The sequence below is a fragment of the Pristiophorus japonicus genome, chromosome 8, assembly GCF_044704955.1.
Source record: "Pristiophorus japonicus isolate sPriJap1 chromosome 8, sPriJap1.hap1, whole genome shotgun sequence".
In the NCBI taxonomy this organism is placed as follows: Eukaryota; Metazoa; Chordata; class Chondrichthyes; family Pristiophoridae; genus Pristiophorus; species Pristiophorus japonicus.
In genome coordinates, this window is record NC_091984.1 from 179,466,211 (window position 1) to 179,482,935 (window position 16,725).

General features: G+C 42.3%; 1 pseudogene; it reads left to right on the forward strand.

The window, feature by feature from the left end:
- The first annotated feature begins 1,502 nt into the window (after positions 1-1,502).
- On the forward strand, positions 1,503-5,819 carry LOC139268249 (immunoglobulin lambda-1 light chain-like; annotated as a pseudogene).
- Positions 5,820-16,725: the final 10,906 nt, after the last annotated feature.

The window sequence follows — 16,725 nt, forward strand, 5'->3', positions numbered from 1 at the left end:
GATCTCATTTAAACATACAAAAATCTTAAGGTCCTTGGCAGGGTAGATGCAGAGAGGTTTCCCCTAGCTGGGGAATATAGAATCAGGGGTCACAGTCTCAGAATAAAGGGTTGGCCACTTAGGATTCAGATGAGGAGAAATTCCTTCACTGAGTGTGTGGTGAATCTTTGGAATTCTCTACCTCAGAGGGCTGTGGATGTTCAGTCGTTGAGTATATTCAAGACAGAGATCGATAGAGTGTTGGAGATTAAGGGCATGAAGGGAAATGGGGATAGTGCAGGAAAATTGAATTGATGTAGAAGATCCTATTGAATAGCAGAGCAGGCGCGAGGGGCCGAATGGCCTACTCCTGCTCCCATTTCTTATGTTCTTATGAAGTAATATAATGTTTGTATAATGAAAGTGTTGCTCCTATTTGTGCGTCTTCCCGTTCTGTTTCCTACATCATATAAAGAGCAGCAGCGTACAGGGCGCAATTAAATGGCCATCTCTGGTTAACTGCCCTAAATAGCAACAACTTACTTCAACTTCATTCTTTGTGCCCAATGTAAACGGAACTGTTAGCTAACCTAATTCAAGCTCTTCTGCGCAATGAAGCAAGTTAATTCTCGTTGCGCCTCTAAAGTATGTAGCAGTTCGCGCTCACAGACCATCGCCTGCTGGGAGCTCGGGTAGTACAATCTACCCCTTGGGCGATTCCAAGGTCTCTACAATGAGAGTCAATATTGATGCCATTCTCGCTCTAAAAAAACACTCCACTATAAAATATGGAATTAAAAGCTACAGTTTTAACGTTATTTTGGGAGGACTAGTTTGCAGCACATAATTAGCAAGTATTGTTTATTGACCTTTTTGGATTTTAAAACATGAGTTCTTCGTGGACGATGAATGTTAAAAGTGGAATCGAAACCACTCAGGCTTGTTGTTCATATAAGAATAATGAGATATGCGATATGCCACACTCTTTCTGATCGCAGCTTCCAGTTATCTTAGTGCAGTGGGCGAATTAGTACAGCTTGATATCTCTTGCAATTGAATAATGGTCAACTCTTACAAGACACATTGTGTCAAATAGCACTGTATTGTTTTGCTGTATCTATATTTCAGGTTTGCAGGAAATTCAATTGGTCGTCATTTTAACAGATTTTAAATAGTGTAATATTTCTGTTAAATAGTAGTCAATGGAATTTCACATAAACTCATTCAGTGTCCCAGTGCTAAGAGGGACAACGTAATTTCACCTTAACTGTTGCTGCATGTCGCGATCGAGTGCAGTATTTCAAAAATATGCTGGCTAAAATTTACTTTATGCAATCGTCAATCAGACCTGTTCCGAAGATCCAATAAACAGCAATGTTGTGACATAAATTTGCATAAATATTAAACGTGACGAGATCTCCCTCTGAGTAAATGCTCATAAGGAGAGCGTTAGAAGGTGCTGCAACATTAGCTGCGTGCAAGGAAACATTTTGTTCTGACCTTGATTTTTTTTAATCTGCAAAATGAGTCAGTGGCTTCATGTTCTCGCTACCGTGATGCTCTGTTTGCAATGTTAGTAGAACGCTATTAAAGTCTTGCTGCTTTTTGCATTATGCTGATCGGCTACAATATTTGAGCTTGACCTGTCTGAATTACAATTCTTTCCGCGGTTTTACGGATGTTCACTTATCAATAACCTTTTGTATCACCAGGTACCAACGCGGGTATTGTGCTGACACAACCACCGTCCATTTCAACTTCACCGGGAGAAACCGTAAAAATCACTTGCACCCAGTCCGGAGGCAGTATGGGCAGCTACCACACGAGCTGGTACTGGCAGAAACCCGGCAGTGCCTTTGTTTGGAATGACAATTATTCGAATAGAGGTGCGGGAATTCCTGATCGATTCACTGGATCCAGAGACACGTCGAGCAACGTCATGCGTTTAACCATCAGCAACTTACAATCCGGGGTGCCGCCGATTATTACTGTGGCGCCTGGCAGAGCAGTGCTGGTGGATTCACTTTCGGGAAAGGAACTAAACTGAATCTAGGCAGTAAGTAAATTTTCGCTATATACGTCTGGGATTCTTAAAGTCCCAATTTTCAATTGTTCGATTAATCCGGTTGTGGTGAAAATGCTTTTGAAAATACGTTTATAATTCTCAGACTATCTTTTGGTGTCTATTGTATTTGCCAAGTGCTCGTGAAACTGTCGCTCAATAATTACAATGTTCCAAAATCTTCCGAATAATTATTTTTGAGTGGGTAGAATTGAGCTGCACCAGTTTAATTATAATTTCTTGGTGATTTGAAACATATTCGTAAATCATTGGTCAATCTGCATGATACGGCATTAAATAATCTGAATACTTGTAACTGACTTATATTGTCCTCGCGCGGTGATTAATGGCGCGCGTGGAGCTCAAACAAAACTATAACGTGAAATATTTTCTAATTCCCCGACACGGTGTCATTAAAACCTTCTAATCAACAGTTGGTGCGTGCGTCGTTAGTGCGATATTTTCATTATTGTATTTCATGTTAAACATTAATTCGTAATTGCACTAGTGTGTAACGAATGCATATATACCTTAGCGATTGGGTTAGAAATTTGAAGAAGTTGATGTTCTTTTTTGAGAGGGATATTGAAGTTATCAGAGATAAAATGAAATTAAAGGTTTGTTGCCTTTGGGGAAACATTATGGATGGAGATGGTCATATCCTGTCTTTTATAGTTATGTGCTTTAAGGAAACTGGGAAATATTAGCTGAAGAGAGATTAGCGTAATCTGGTCAAATTATGTGTCCTGGTTAACTATTACCTCTTGAATCTTGCAGGAAAATTAGATTGCACTAGAGAGGGTACAAAGGAGATTTACCAGAATATTGCCTGGACCGGAGATTTTTAGCTATGAGGAAAGATTTGATAGGCTACGTTTGTTTTCTTCGGGAAAGAAGAGGCTGAGGGGAGACCGTATTGATTTGTATAAAATTATGAGTGGCCTAGATAAAGTGGATAGAAATGATCTATTTCCCTTAGCAGAAATGTCAATAACCATGAGGGCATATGTTTAAAGTAATTGGTAGGCGGTTTAGAGGGGATATGAGGAGAATTTATGTTCACCCAGAGGTTGGTGGTAGTAGAGAACTCATTGCATGAAAGGGTGATAGAAACACAAACCTTCACTACTTTAAAAAAGTACTTGGATATGCACTTGAAGTGCCGTAACCTACAAAGCTACGGACCAGGAGCTGGAAAATGGGATTCGGCTTGATAGCTCTTTTCTGGCGAGCGGGGATATCATGGGCCGAAATTACTTCCTTCCGTGCAGAAAAATTCTATGATTCCATGATTCTATGATAAATTTCCCAGAGTTTTCCCGGAATTAGTCAAATATTTTTCGCTGTTTTGGCTCTCCTGAAGATGACAGTACAGGCGGGTGCATGAGTAGATATCCTCAGCAACTAAGGGCCTGAAACTTCTTTGCCATCTTTGTATTCGAATATTTGTAGCATTGTAATAAACATCAGTGTTTGATCCCGTGCCGATATTTTAACAACTGACAGACTCATTACTTTCGAATCCGATTCATTTTTTATGAATAGAACCGTGGGGTCAGCATTCGAGTTTTTGGTTAATTCTGTCGTAAAAAACTATAACCATGCAGGCATTCCGAGAGAATCAAACGATATTTTGATTGGAATATTTCGCTACATGCTGTAGTAAAGGCGCTAGACTATATTGTAAATTGTTCCGTTGAACTTACATCTGGTGCAAGTTAAATTTCAAAAATAATTTGGCAATGTACGAGATTATACTTTCAAACTATTTACAGGTCTTGCAGTTGGTTTGTCTCAGTTTGTAACTTTTTCACGTCTTGAGCGGAACGTTTTAGATTTAAACCTCTTTTACAGGCTTCAAGTGTGAACATAGGAACAGAAGACCATTATGGAGCCCCTGGAGCCAGTTTCACCATATTATTGGATAATGGCTGATATGTAGCTCAACTCCATTTATCCGTCTTTGCTCCCTATCCCTTGATAGGTTTAGCGTACAGAAAAAATCTACCGATCTCAGTCTTGAAAATCTTAATTTACCCAACAGACACAAACTTTTTGCCGGCAGGGAGTTTCAAATTTCCACCACCATTGGTGTGAAAGAGTGATTCCTGATTTCACTCCTTGACACACTAGGTCTAATTTTAAGACCGTGCCTTCTTGTACTGGGTTCCCCTAACAAAGGAAATAATCAGATGGAGGGAGTGCGGCATTGAAGGAAATGCTTTCCTTTGGCTGATGCCACAAAGACGAATTCCACATTCCTGTTCAAATGGACGTTCACGATCCCGTTGCATTGTTCGAGGAACAGCAGATAATCACAGCCCATTTTCCCACCACCCGCAGCAATCACTCCCATTAAAAGAAAGAGGTTGGTGTGCCTAGCTTCTTACTTTTTAAAGTTTACTATCAATGCTCTTCAAAGTAATATGTGAAAACGGATGCGGTACTTTATAATGCTGCTCGTTACTTGTTTTAAATTAACATAAGCAAGTAAAAGCAACTGAGCTTTCGGCAGCAGATGGATACACGGCTGACCAGGCAGCTAAACGCCGAAAACTGGATAGCGATTACATCAAATAGCTATACAAGCGTGACTCTGCCAGTGTGCAATAGTAGCCCCAGCATTCACGTTATAAACGACTGAAAAGACTGAGCAGACTGGGGCTCTGAATTATTGAACATGCTGGGCGCTGTCCTAATAAATGTCCTAAATTATGACAGGGTTTGTTAGTGTAGACTAGCAAAGATATTTCCACTTCAGGGGTAGTCGAAAACCAGGGGTCATAAATAGTAGACAGTCACAAATAAGTCCAAGAATGAATTCCGGAGAAAGTTATTTGCCCACAAAGTGGTTAGAATGTGGAACTTGTTACCAGCGGGACAAGTTGAGGCGAAATACTGAAATGGCTTTAAGGGAAACTAGTTAAATACATGCGAACGAAAGAGATAGAGGAGATGCAGCCAGGTTTAGGTGAAGTGGGGTGGGAGTAGGATGCTGTGGAGCATGAACACCGGCATAGACCAATTGGGCGGAATGGTCTGTTTCTGTGCTGTAAAGTCTATCTCATTCCATGTAAAAATATAAGCTTGGCGCCGTTGAGCGTTATTAAAATTGCATCGCAATATTCTTATTAAGTATGGGCTATACTTTATAAGAAGATTTAAAGAAAGACAAACTATAATCTTCGGGTTTAATCTAAATAAGAACGATTAATCTTCCTGTTTTATTTTCTTCGAGAAGCACGGGGCACTCGGTTTTTCTTCAATTCGGTATATAATTTTCCAGATCAACGGACCCTATGAAATTAGTTAAAGAATATTTTTCATCTCCCGTTGTTACATTCTTAAGCTTGTACAGTGGTACCATGTTTAAAACTTTCAAAAATAAAACGTTGAATTTCGACTTTTTACTTCCAATTCAGAGTGGTCTTCAGGGGTTATTTCTACTTTCCCCTTCAGATTCGCGGGCCCCCTCGGTGACCATCCTTCCGCCTTCATCGGATCAAATCGCAGCAAAGAACACGGCGACCCTGGTGTGTTTGGTGAACGGCTTTAACCCGGGCGCTGCGGAGATTGAGTGGACTGTAGATGGCAGTGTGAGATGGAATGGCATTGAAACCAGTCGGATACAATAGGAGACGGACAACACGTTCAGTGTGAGTAGTTATCTCTGCCAGCCTCAGAGTGGAACTCACACGAGTTTTACTCCTGTGTGGTTAAACACGAGACTCAGGCAAACCCGCTTCAAGCAAGCATTGCCAGATCCAGCTGTATCTGATTCAATAATCTGATGTATTCTTCTAATATACCATCAGTAAACTTTCTTTGAACAAAGTTCGAATTAAAACGTTAGGTTTTTCTAAAGTTTAGTTGCTGTATTTCAAGCTATAAAAATAAATATGCAGTTTGTTTGCTTGATTCCGCCAAATGTAACCCAAGAGTGTGCTGACTGTGCAGTCATCATACCTTTACTGTCTCATTGCAGTGTAATAAAATTATTGTTCCAATGTTCAGATAATGTTATTCATTTCTTGCTTCAATTCTCTCCGAATTCATGACCGTTTTTAAAACGTCCAAACCTCGAGGTTCCACTCTTGGGAAACTTTTGAAAATTAACCTAAAACCGCCAGTTGAAATAACGATTTTAAAGAAAGCCTATGTCACGGGTCGAAACATAACAACTTATAAAATGCTAAATTCTGTTTGTGCATTGATTGAACTGCATTGCGTCTGTGCTTCTTTTTAATATTCCCCCTTTTCTGAATGACGTCAATGAGAAACTATATAAATACGAAATAGCGTTGTACGAAATCCGATGCAAAAGATAAATCTTAATGAAAGTCCCAGTAGAATGGGAATATAACCTGAATTGAAATGAAAACGCATAGAATCGTAGAATGATGCTGCACAGAAGGAGGCCATTCGGCCCATCGGGTTTGTGCCGGCTCTTTGAAAGAGCTTGTCCAAATAGCGCCAATCCCCTACACCTTTCCATAGCCCTGCAATTTTCTCCCCTTCAAGTAGTTACACACCAAAGCTAAATTAATGCTCTTCGTAGATAACGCACGGATCCCTTGAACAAGATCATATGTTAGAGTTTATTTTGCATCCAATTATTTGCATTGACCAGACGCATAAGAACACGAACAGTATCAATAGCCCTTTTAGAGCAAACGGCTTAGTGAACCAAAGGTTTCGCTGTGTAGTAACAGGAGGTGCGCATAGATAACGGCTAAATTAGGATAACCTGGCATGATCAAAATGCAATATGGCTTAATGCCTTGAGAATTACTAATGTTACTATAGGACAAACTAGATTAGGGATAATGGAAAATGAGCTCATCGAAGCCATGTAAAACAACAGTCTTAAGAGATCTTGAACTAAAAGAAACTGGAACCGTCTGGTACATGTAAAGGTAGAATAAGGGTCACAAAGATAGTAGTCGAAACGGAGTTCCAGGGCCGGAACGACTACAACTCAGTTCAGCTATTCCTGTTTGCTAATCTCTATAAATATGAATGATCAGCAACAACGTTCTGTCTTAACACTGCAAATTGCCACGAACAGCATCGTCTGTATGTCCCAAATACACATTCTACTTCTGAGTTTATAGACGTATATTACTTACTTGTAGCCTTATGCGCACTGAAATATCAACAAACATCGATTCATGGATATTTGTCCAGTGAATCCGGGACTGAATATCCCTGAGCCAGCCCCAACGTGTATTAGAGGAAATTCGGGAATATGAATTGAATTTGGCGATAACAAAAAAATGTAGACGTAATGGAGAACTTAGCAAAATATGTACACAAATACAGCGCCAGCCACACTGGTGACTCTCTTACACTAGCGGATTTGATGGGGAACATCCTGAGCGTGTTGGTTCATGTGCTAGAGAAATAGCTCTTTAGTGCCCGATAGCATTATAAAAACAACACCAAAGCAGCGCTGTGGCAAGTTTTGATTGCCGTTACTAAGAAAGTTGAAGTTTAGAATAAGAAACGAAGAATTAATATAAAAGAATAAAGGGTGAGCAGCAAGGAATGTCTATAACATGTCAAGAACTAATAACGCAATGAGAATAGTGCTCAAAAGATTGTAATAAATTAAAGGAAATTGTTCATGAGGAGGATGAACAGTTCCAGCGGTTAAAGTGAGTCATTAAACATTAGACCTAGGTTGTGATGCAGTTAGATAAAGATGCTTCAGCTACTCACATCAAGTGTAACAAAAGAATTGTGAGACACAATAATTAAATTAACGGCCCACAACGTTGTTAGCCAGAACTCCACAAGGCTTGGTTGAAGATTCTGACCAATGGGTGATTACATTGATAAATTGTGGTGGTATATAAACCACATCCCTAAATTCGTAAATAAGGTGGGCACAACAGGAGCACCAGTGCAAGCCTGAGAATGAGCATCGCTTATATCTATATGAGGATTTAAATCTGTAGAAACCTGGGGTAAGTAATCAATATCACAGATTTAAAGTTGAGATGAGAGAATAAGGATAAATAAAGGAGAAGACGATATTCCTTTCCTAACATTGACACAGGCTGCACCAGGTTCTTTTCTTGTTTCAGTGTACTGTTTTGTTTTAAGTTTCACTGTGAAACTGCAGTCTATGGAACTATGCCCGAGGTGGTTCAGTCCACTATTGACAGTGACTCTCTAAAGTGTTAACCCTTTGTAGACTTTACTTTAGTTACCATTTAAATTCTGCAAGAGAAATTTTTTCCTCAATGTATAAATTGAATGGAAAGGCAACGAAAAAACCCACTTGGGAGAAACATAAATTATATTTTAAAAGCAAGGTCATAATTACTGCTCCCTTTATGGGGGAATATAGCGAGCAGAATATCCAGCATCATATTATTTTAGGTCACGGCAGTTTTAGAAGGGTTTAATGGAATTACATTATTTTCGAGCACAATGGGACACAGAGCTTAGCACGAAAGTATGGGAGAATGTATTGTCTGGCGTTAGGTTAGGTGTATGAAAGACTAATAGGCTTTTTCAGTAATAAATATCTAAAAGAGATGGGCAAGTCAAGGGGATTATGGAAGAAAGTCGGATATCAAAAAAGGCAGCGATACGAGTATGCATGTGGAACATGTGATGTGGAAATTGCACTGCATATTGCAATGATGTATTAACAGATTGTTATAGAAACGGGTTTAAGTAATAACATTATGTGTAAAACAAGTAGTCAGTCCTATATCCCCCTATTGCTCATGTGCATGCTACCCCTCCTCGACATCATCAGAAGACACATCAATTTCCACATGTATTCTGATGCTACCCAGTTGTACCTCACTATCAGTTCTCTCAATCCCTCCACTATCTCTGTCTTGGCTGACAGAATTATCCTCCAATTAACGAGCGTAGTCTATTAAAACTGGCCTCATAATTTTTAGTCTAAGTATCATCCTGGTGAATCTTTGCTCCACTCTGTGGAAGGCCGATATATTATTCTTCAGGTGCGGTGCCCAGAACTGAACACAGTACTCTATATTGGGTCTACCCAGAACGCTGCCCAGATGTAACGGGGTAGGGGCAATATATTAGCATGGATAGAAGATTGGCTAACAAACAGAAAACGGAGAGTCGGGATCAATGGTTAATTCTCTGGTTGGCAATCAGTAACGAGTGGGGTGACGCAGGGATCAGTGTTGAGACCCCAACTATTTACAATCTATATTAACGACTTGGAAGAAGGGACTGAGTGTAATGCAGCCAAGTTTGCTGATGATACAAAGATGGGAGGAAAAGCAATGTGTGAGGAGGACATAAAAAAGCTGCAAAAGGACATAGTCAGGCTAAGTAAGTGGGCAAAAATTTGGCAGATGGAGTATAATGTTGGAAAGTTTGAGGTCATGCACTTTGGCAGAAAAAAAATCAAAGAACAAGTTATTATTTAAATGGAGAAAGATTGCAAAGCGCTGCAGTAAAGGGGGACTGGGGGAACTTGTGCATGAAACACAGAAGGATAGTATGCAGGTACAGAAAATGATCAGAAAGGCCAATGGAATGTTGGTATTTATTGCAAAGGGGATGGAGTATAAAAGCAGGGACGTTTGTTACAGCTGTACAGGGTATTGGTGAGGCCACACCTGGAATACTGCGTGTAGTTTTGTTTTCCATATTTACGAAAGGATATGCTTGCTTTGGAGGCTGTTCAGAGAAGGTTCACTAGGTTGATTCCGGGGATGAGGGGGTTGACTTATGAGGAACGGTTGAGTAGGTTAGGCCTCTTCTCATTGGAATTCAGAAGAATGAGAGCTGATCTTATCGAAAACTAAAAGATTATGAGGGGGCTTGACAAGCTGCATGCAGAGAGGATGTTTCCACTGGTGGGGCAGAATAGAACTAGAGGACATGATCTTAGAATAAGGGGCCGCCCATTTAGAACTGAGATGAGCAGAAATGTCATCTCTCAGAGGGGTGTGAATCTGTGGAATTCGCTGCACTCAGAGAGCTATGGAAGCTGGGACATTAAATAAATTTAAGACAGAAATAGACAGTTTCTTAAACGATAAGGGCATAAGGGGTTATGGGGAGCGGGCATGGAACTGAAGCTGAGTCCATGATTAGATCAGCCATGATCTTATTAAATGGCAGAGCAGGCTCGATCGGCCGTATGGCCTTCTCCTGCTCCTATTTCTTCTGGTTTTCTGTTCTTAAGTGGAACCTTGTCAAATCGCCCCTGTACTCACCAACCTAGTTTAGCTGCTGGTCCATCAATTCCTCGAAGTTCAAAATCTCATGTTCAACTCCCTCCAGCTTCTCGCCCTTTCCTACCTCTGTAACCTCCTCAAGCCAGATAACCTTTTACTAAACTAACTGATACCCGGTTCCTGTATGTTAAGCTTCCATACATGATATTTGTATTAGACTAACACGCAATGTTAATGTAATAATTATGCCACGAAGGTATCATTGGGCAGTGTGAATAATATTGCACCATGTATCATTAATGTTAGCGATCACAGCAAGCATTAAACCATTAATATGCAATTTTCCTGTCCAACCTCAATCCACAGCATTCCAGGTAGTCCACGAAGCTGTTTAAGCTTTTTTTTTCCAGGAAACTATCGAAAGGGAACGACTGAACCAAGTAAGCGTGATAACTTAAATGGTCCTAGGTGAAATGGAACTGCACACAAACTGCTAGAGCATGTTACATGCTGTTGGTGTAGAGACTTTCACTATATCCACTGCTGCCAGCAGCACATGTGCCAATTGCTCTCTATGTATGGTACTTGCTTAATTTCTGTAAATAAATCCAGTTAGTTAATCCTGGTTTCCGCTTCTGGTTCATAACTAGTATAAGATCTCCTTGTGGAAAGTGTGGTGAGAAGGTTGAAAGAGTGAACAACTCATTAAAATGCCTCAAAATGACACCATACTGGTGGCAGCATACTGTGACAAGCATTCGTTCCACACCATGCTGAATAAAAATATATGGGGAAGACAGCTTTATCAAGTATACTTCGACAACAATAGGCTAAGAGATCTAAAGGCATTATGCTTCCAATCTTTAATCATATGTTTTATCAATCAATTATTATAACGCAGACGATATAACTGGGGTGTGTGACGTATGTCTTGAGCACAAGGGAGCCTCGTTAAAATTTATCTTTACAGAACCTCAAGTATGAAACTGAACGAGGGGAGATATATCAAGGAGATTCATTCAATAATACTGAACCCCTGGTTTACGTTAAAGAGTAAGCGAAATTCTATTATAATTACACAGGATTCAGGGACTTAAGCTGTTATGCGAATAACATTCAGCGATTCCTGTGAAAACCACAAAACAGCTGTTCAGTTGTTCATATAATTCAACATTCATCGCCTATCTCGGCCCCTGTCACAGCTCATTTTCTGTTAAAACTCTCATCCATATGCTTGTTAGCTCAACACTCAACTATCCCAAAGCTCTCCTTGCACTCAGCATAAACTTGGGCTTATTGAAACTCTGCTCCCCCTATCATAACTCCCGTAAGTCCCCAACCATCACCACGATGCTTGCTGACATGCAGTGGGTCTTGGTCCAGCAATGCCTTGACTTTAAAATTCTCACCCTTTTATTCCAATCCCTCCAAGACCTCGCCCCTCCATGTCTCTCGAACCTTCTCCAGCCCTACAACGCTCTGAGATCTCTGTAATCCTCCAAATCTGGCCTCTTGAGCATCCCAGATTTTAATCGCTCCAGCACTGGCTTTGTGCCTTCAGCTGTCCAGAAGCATAGCTCTGAATTTCTCTCCCTGAAAATCTCCGCCTCTCTTCCAGTCTCTCTTTATTTGAGATACTCCTGAAACGTACCTCTTTCACCAACGTTTTCGTCACCTGGCCTAATATCTCCTTATACGGCTGTGTGTCAAATTGTGTTTTATATCTCTCCTGGGATCTTGGGACATTTTAATACGTTACAGGCGTGATTTAATAGAAACTGACCCTAGAAATTCGGGAGTCCAGCGCTGGCCGTTAAGGCGGTTGGAAGCGGCAGTTGCCATTTTGGTCAGGTCGGCAGTGCCGCAATTCCTTGCACTGGGCTGCAGATATGTAGATTAGGCTGATCGTGACGACACTGAGTGTGCAAAGCTCACTTGATGCCAGATCTGCGGATTTCACGGTCCCCACCCATTTCTCAGTCTGCGTAAGTCACAACCAAAGCGCACATCAGCAGGAAGGAGGCTCCAGCAGTCGTATTTAAAGGCATCATCGTCAACAACTTGCAGCTGACATGGTTTTTCAGTTTGACTGGCTCTGTGTAGCTTTCTCAACTTGTTTCAAGTTCCTGAGGTGACAGGAACTATTGGTCCAAGTTATGAATGCCTTCATGCTCATTTAAAGGCTTCGGCTCATATCAATTTCTCACCAAGCGGATGGTCACAGAACTGTGCCACCGCATGCAACCAGACCTGCTGACTTAGTGCATAGTAGCCACAGCTCTCCCAATGGCTCTTAAGTTCACTGTAGCTCTCAGTTTTTTTCGCCAGCAGATCCTTCCAGTCTGCAGGAGGAGACATAGCTAAAAATCGCCCGTTGCACCATATATCACTGCATCTGGGAGGTCACAGAGGTTTTCTACACCAGGAGAATGCATTACATTGTCTTCACTCTAAATAGAGAGAAGCAGGAGAAGCCGATATGTGGCTTGAAGCAAATCATTGGGGAGCTCAAGCAACAGTTCTGCTGCCTTGACCACTCAGCAGGAGCCTACCAGTGCTCGGTGGAGAAGGTATCCCATTTCGTGGTGGTCTATTACATGCTTTACAACATGGCTAAGATGAGTGTGCAGCCTTTGCCTCAGGGATTGCAGGACCACCTCAGGATCAGGTGGGGGAGAGGAAGAAGAGGACAAAAAGGTCGAGGAAGAAATGAGGAAGCAGGTAGCACTCTCAATGGGGGAGGCTACAAATGGCCTTGCCAGCCGATCTCAATCAGCTGTGGGCCTAGAAGGCTCAGTTGTATATAGCACCATCGTGGCATCGGCGTCAACAATCTGGGCTGACTGGTTGACAGGCTGTGACAAGGGCAATGGCTGAGTGGCAGTGGTGGGAATAGGAATGCTGTCAGCCTGGGAGAAAACATGTGGTACATGCACCACAGACCCACTGCCACTCCACCAGTGTGGCACCTCAGCATTCGTAGTAAAGCTGTTGGAGGACGGATTTCTGGACGGCTGCGTTACCCTGCAAGTCACTTTTGACGCTCGTCAACCCAGTGATGATGAAAGCAGTCTGATCTCGCGTAGCAGCAAGCTGAGATTGAATGAGAGCAGTCTGAGCTTCCACTGCAGCACTGAGACATTGGGTCACTTCCGCCTGTGCTGCAATGGAAGCAGTGACATCGCCCATCGCACAAAGCATTCTGATTGCATCGGCATTGTCTCTCCTGGAGTTGTCCATCATTTCCATCCTGCAAATCATGGGCTCCAAGCTCTGCACAAATCCCTCTGTAATATTTGAACCAGAACCTGCCACGCTTCTTGATATTGATAAGCGACTTTCTGGTAGGCTTGCCATTGCACCTAGCTTTTCGGTGTGCATGGCCATCGCCCTTCTGCAGGACACCACATTGAGGTCATGATCTGAGTCCTGTGCAGCAGATCACGTGGCCGAACTTGCCTACATTGAGCTGGCCCCCGAGCTACCCTGTTCCCCTGGTTTCCTACAGCCCATTCATGACTGGTGCCTTACCATGTACAGATGCTGCCTCGATACTACCTTCTACATTCGATGCAGTGCCATTTTCTGAGCTGGTGTCTGCGAGTGTCAGATGCAGTGCCAGTGTATCTTCCATCTGCTTCAGGTTCCTCCACAACTTGTCGGAAAGGCTAGCCTGCTGGCATTTCATGGGTGTACAGACCTCCAAACAGTAGTAGTGACGTTGGGGAGGGCATCAAACATGAAATTAGAGGTGCGTGCAATAAAGGTGCATCAGTTATAATGGGTGACTTTAATATGCACACAGATTGGGCTAACCAAACTGGAAGCAATACGGTGGAGGAGGATTTCCTGGAGTGCATAAGGGATGGTTTTTTAGACCAATATGTCGAGGAACCAACTAGGGGGGAGGCCATCTTCGACTGGGTGTTGTGTAATGAGAGAGCATTAATTAGCAATCTCGTTGTGCGAGGCCCCTTGGGGAAGAGTGACCATAATATGGTGGAATTCTGCATTAGGATGGAGAATGAAACAGTTAATTCAGAGACCATGGTCCAGAACTTAAAAAAGGGTAACTTTGAAGGTATGAGGCGTGAATTGGCTAGGATAGATTGGCGAATGATACTGAAAGGGTTGACTGTGGATGGGCAATGGCAGACATTTAGAGATTGCATGGATGAACTACAACAATTGTACATTTCTGTCTGGCGTAAAAATAAAAAAGGGAAGGTGGCTCAACCATGGCTATCAAGGGAAATCAGGGATAGTATTAAAGCCAAGGAAGTGGCATACAAATTGGCCAGAAATAGCAGCGAACCCGGGGACTGGGAGAAATTTAGAACTCAGCAGAGGAGGACAAAGGGTTTGATTAGGGCAGGGAAAATGGAGTATGAGAAGAAGCTTGCAGGGAACATTAAGACGGATTGCAAAAGTTTCTATACATATGTAAAGAGAAAAAGGTTAGTAAAGACAAACGTAGGTCCCCTGCAGTCAGAATCAGGGGAAGTCATAACGGGGAACAAAGAAATGGCAGACCAATTGAACAAGTACTTTGGTTCGGTATTCACTAAGGAGGACACAAACAACCTTCCGGATATAAAAGGGGTCGGAGGGTCTAGTCAGGAGGAGGAACTGAGGGAAATCCTTATTAGTCTGGAAATTGTGTTGGGGAAATTGATGGGATTGAAGGCCGATAAATCCCCAGGGCCTGGTGGACTGCATCCCAGAGTACTTAAGGTGGTGGCCTTGGAAATAGTGGATGCATTGACAGTCATTTTCCAACATTCCATTGACTCAGGATCAGTTCCTGTGGAGTGGAGGGTAGCCAATGTAACCCCACTTTTTAAAAAGGAGGGAGAGAGATAACAGGGAATTATAGACCGGTCAGCCTGATATCGGTAGTGGGTAAAATGATGGAATAAATTATTAAGGATATCATAGCAGTGCATTTGGAAAGAGGTGATATGATAGGTCCAAGTCAGCATGGATTTGTGAAAGGGAAATCATGCTTGACAAATCTTCTGGAATTTTTTAAGGATGTTTCCAGTGGAGTGGACAACGGAGAACCAGTTGATGTGGTATATTTGGACTTTCAGAAGGCTTTCGACAAGGTCCCACACAAGAGATTGATGTGCAAAGTTAAAGCACATGGGATTGGGGGTAGTGTGCTGACGTGGATTGAGAACTGGTTGTCAGACAGGAAGCAAAGAGTAGGAGTAAATGGGGACTTTTCGGAATGGCAGGCAGTGACTAGTGGGGTACCGCAAGGTTCTGTGCTGGGGCCTCAGCTGTTTACACTGTACATTAATGATTTAGACGAGGGGATTAAATGTAATATCTCCAAATTTGCGGATGACATTAAGTTGGGTGGCAGTGTGAGCTGCGAGGAAGATGCTATGAGGCTGCAGAGCGACTTGGATAGGTTAGCTGAGTGGGAAAATGCATGGCAGATGAAGTATAATGTGGATAAATGTGAGGTTATCCACTTTGGTGGTAAAAACAGAGAGACAGACTATTATCTGAATGGTGACAGATTAGGAAAAGGGGAGGTGCAAAGAGACCTGGGTGTCATGGTACATCAGTCATTGAGGGTTGGCATGCAGGTACAGCAGGCGGTTAAGAAAGCAAATGGCATGTTGGCCTTCATAGCGAGGGGATTTGAGTACAGGGGCAGGGAGGTGTTGCTACAGTTGTACAGGGCCTTGGTGAGGCCACACCTGGAGTATTGTGTACAGTTTTGGTCTCCTAACCTGAGGAAGGACATTCTTGCTATTGAGGGAGTGCAGCGAAGGTTCACCAAACTGATTCCCGGGATGGCGGGACTGACCTATCAAGAAAGATTGGATCAACTGGGCTTGTATTCACTGGAGTTCAGAAGAATGAGAGGGGACCTCATAGAAACGTTTAAAATTCTGACGGGATTCGACAGGTTAGATGCAGGAAGAATGTTCCCAATGTTGGGGAAGTCCAGAACCAGGGGACAGTCTAAGGATAAGGGGTAAGCCATTTAGGACCGAGATGAGGAGGAATATCTTCACCCAGAGAGTGGTGAACCTGTGGAATTCTCTACCATAGAAAGTTGTTGAGGCCAATTCACTAAATATATTCAAAAAGGAGTTAGATGAAGTCCTTACTACTAGGGGGATCAAGGGGTATGGTGAGAAAGCAGGAATGGGGTGCTGAAGTTGCATGTTCAGCCATGAACTCATTGAATGGCGGTGCAGGCTAGAAGGGCCGAATGGCCTACTCCTGCACCTATTTTCTATGTTTCTATGTTTCTATCTGAAAGCAGAAAGGCAACAGAGTCGATTGTAATGAGGCTTGGGGCTTGGAAGCAATATATGCACACATACACCATCAGCAGCTTGTAAGAGAGAAGACATTGTGTAATGAGGGGAAGTAGGATGTAAGAAGAAGGATTAGGAATGACAATGCCACCTTTATCAGTAAGTACTTGAAATTCTCCCTTTGCCACGGCCTCAGTCACTGTCCCTCTAATGATGT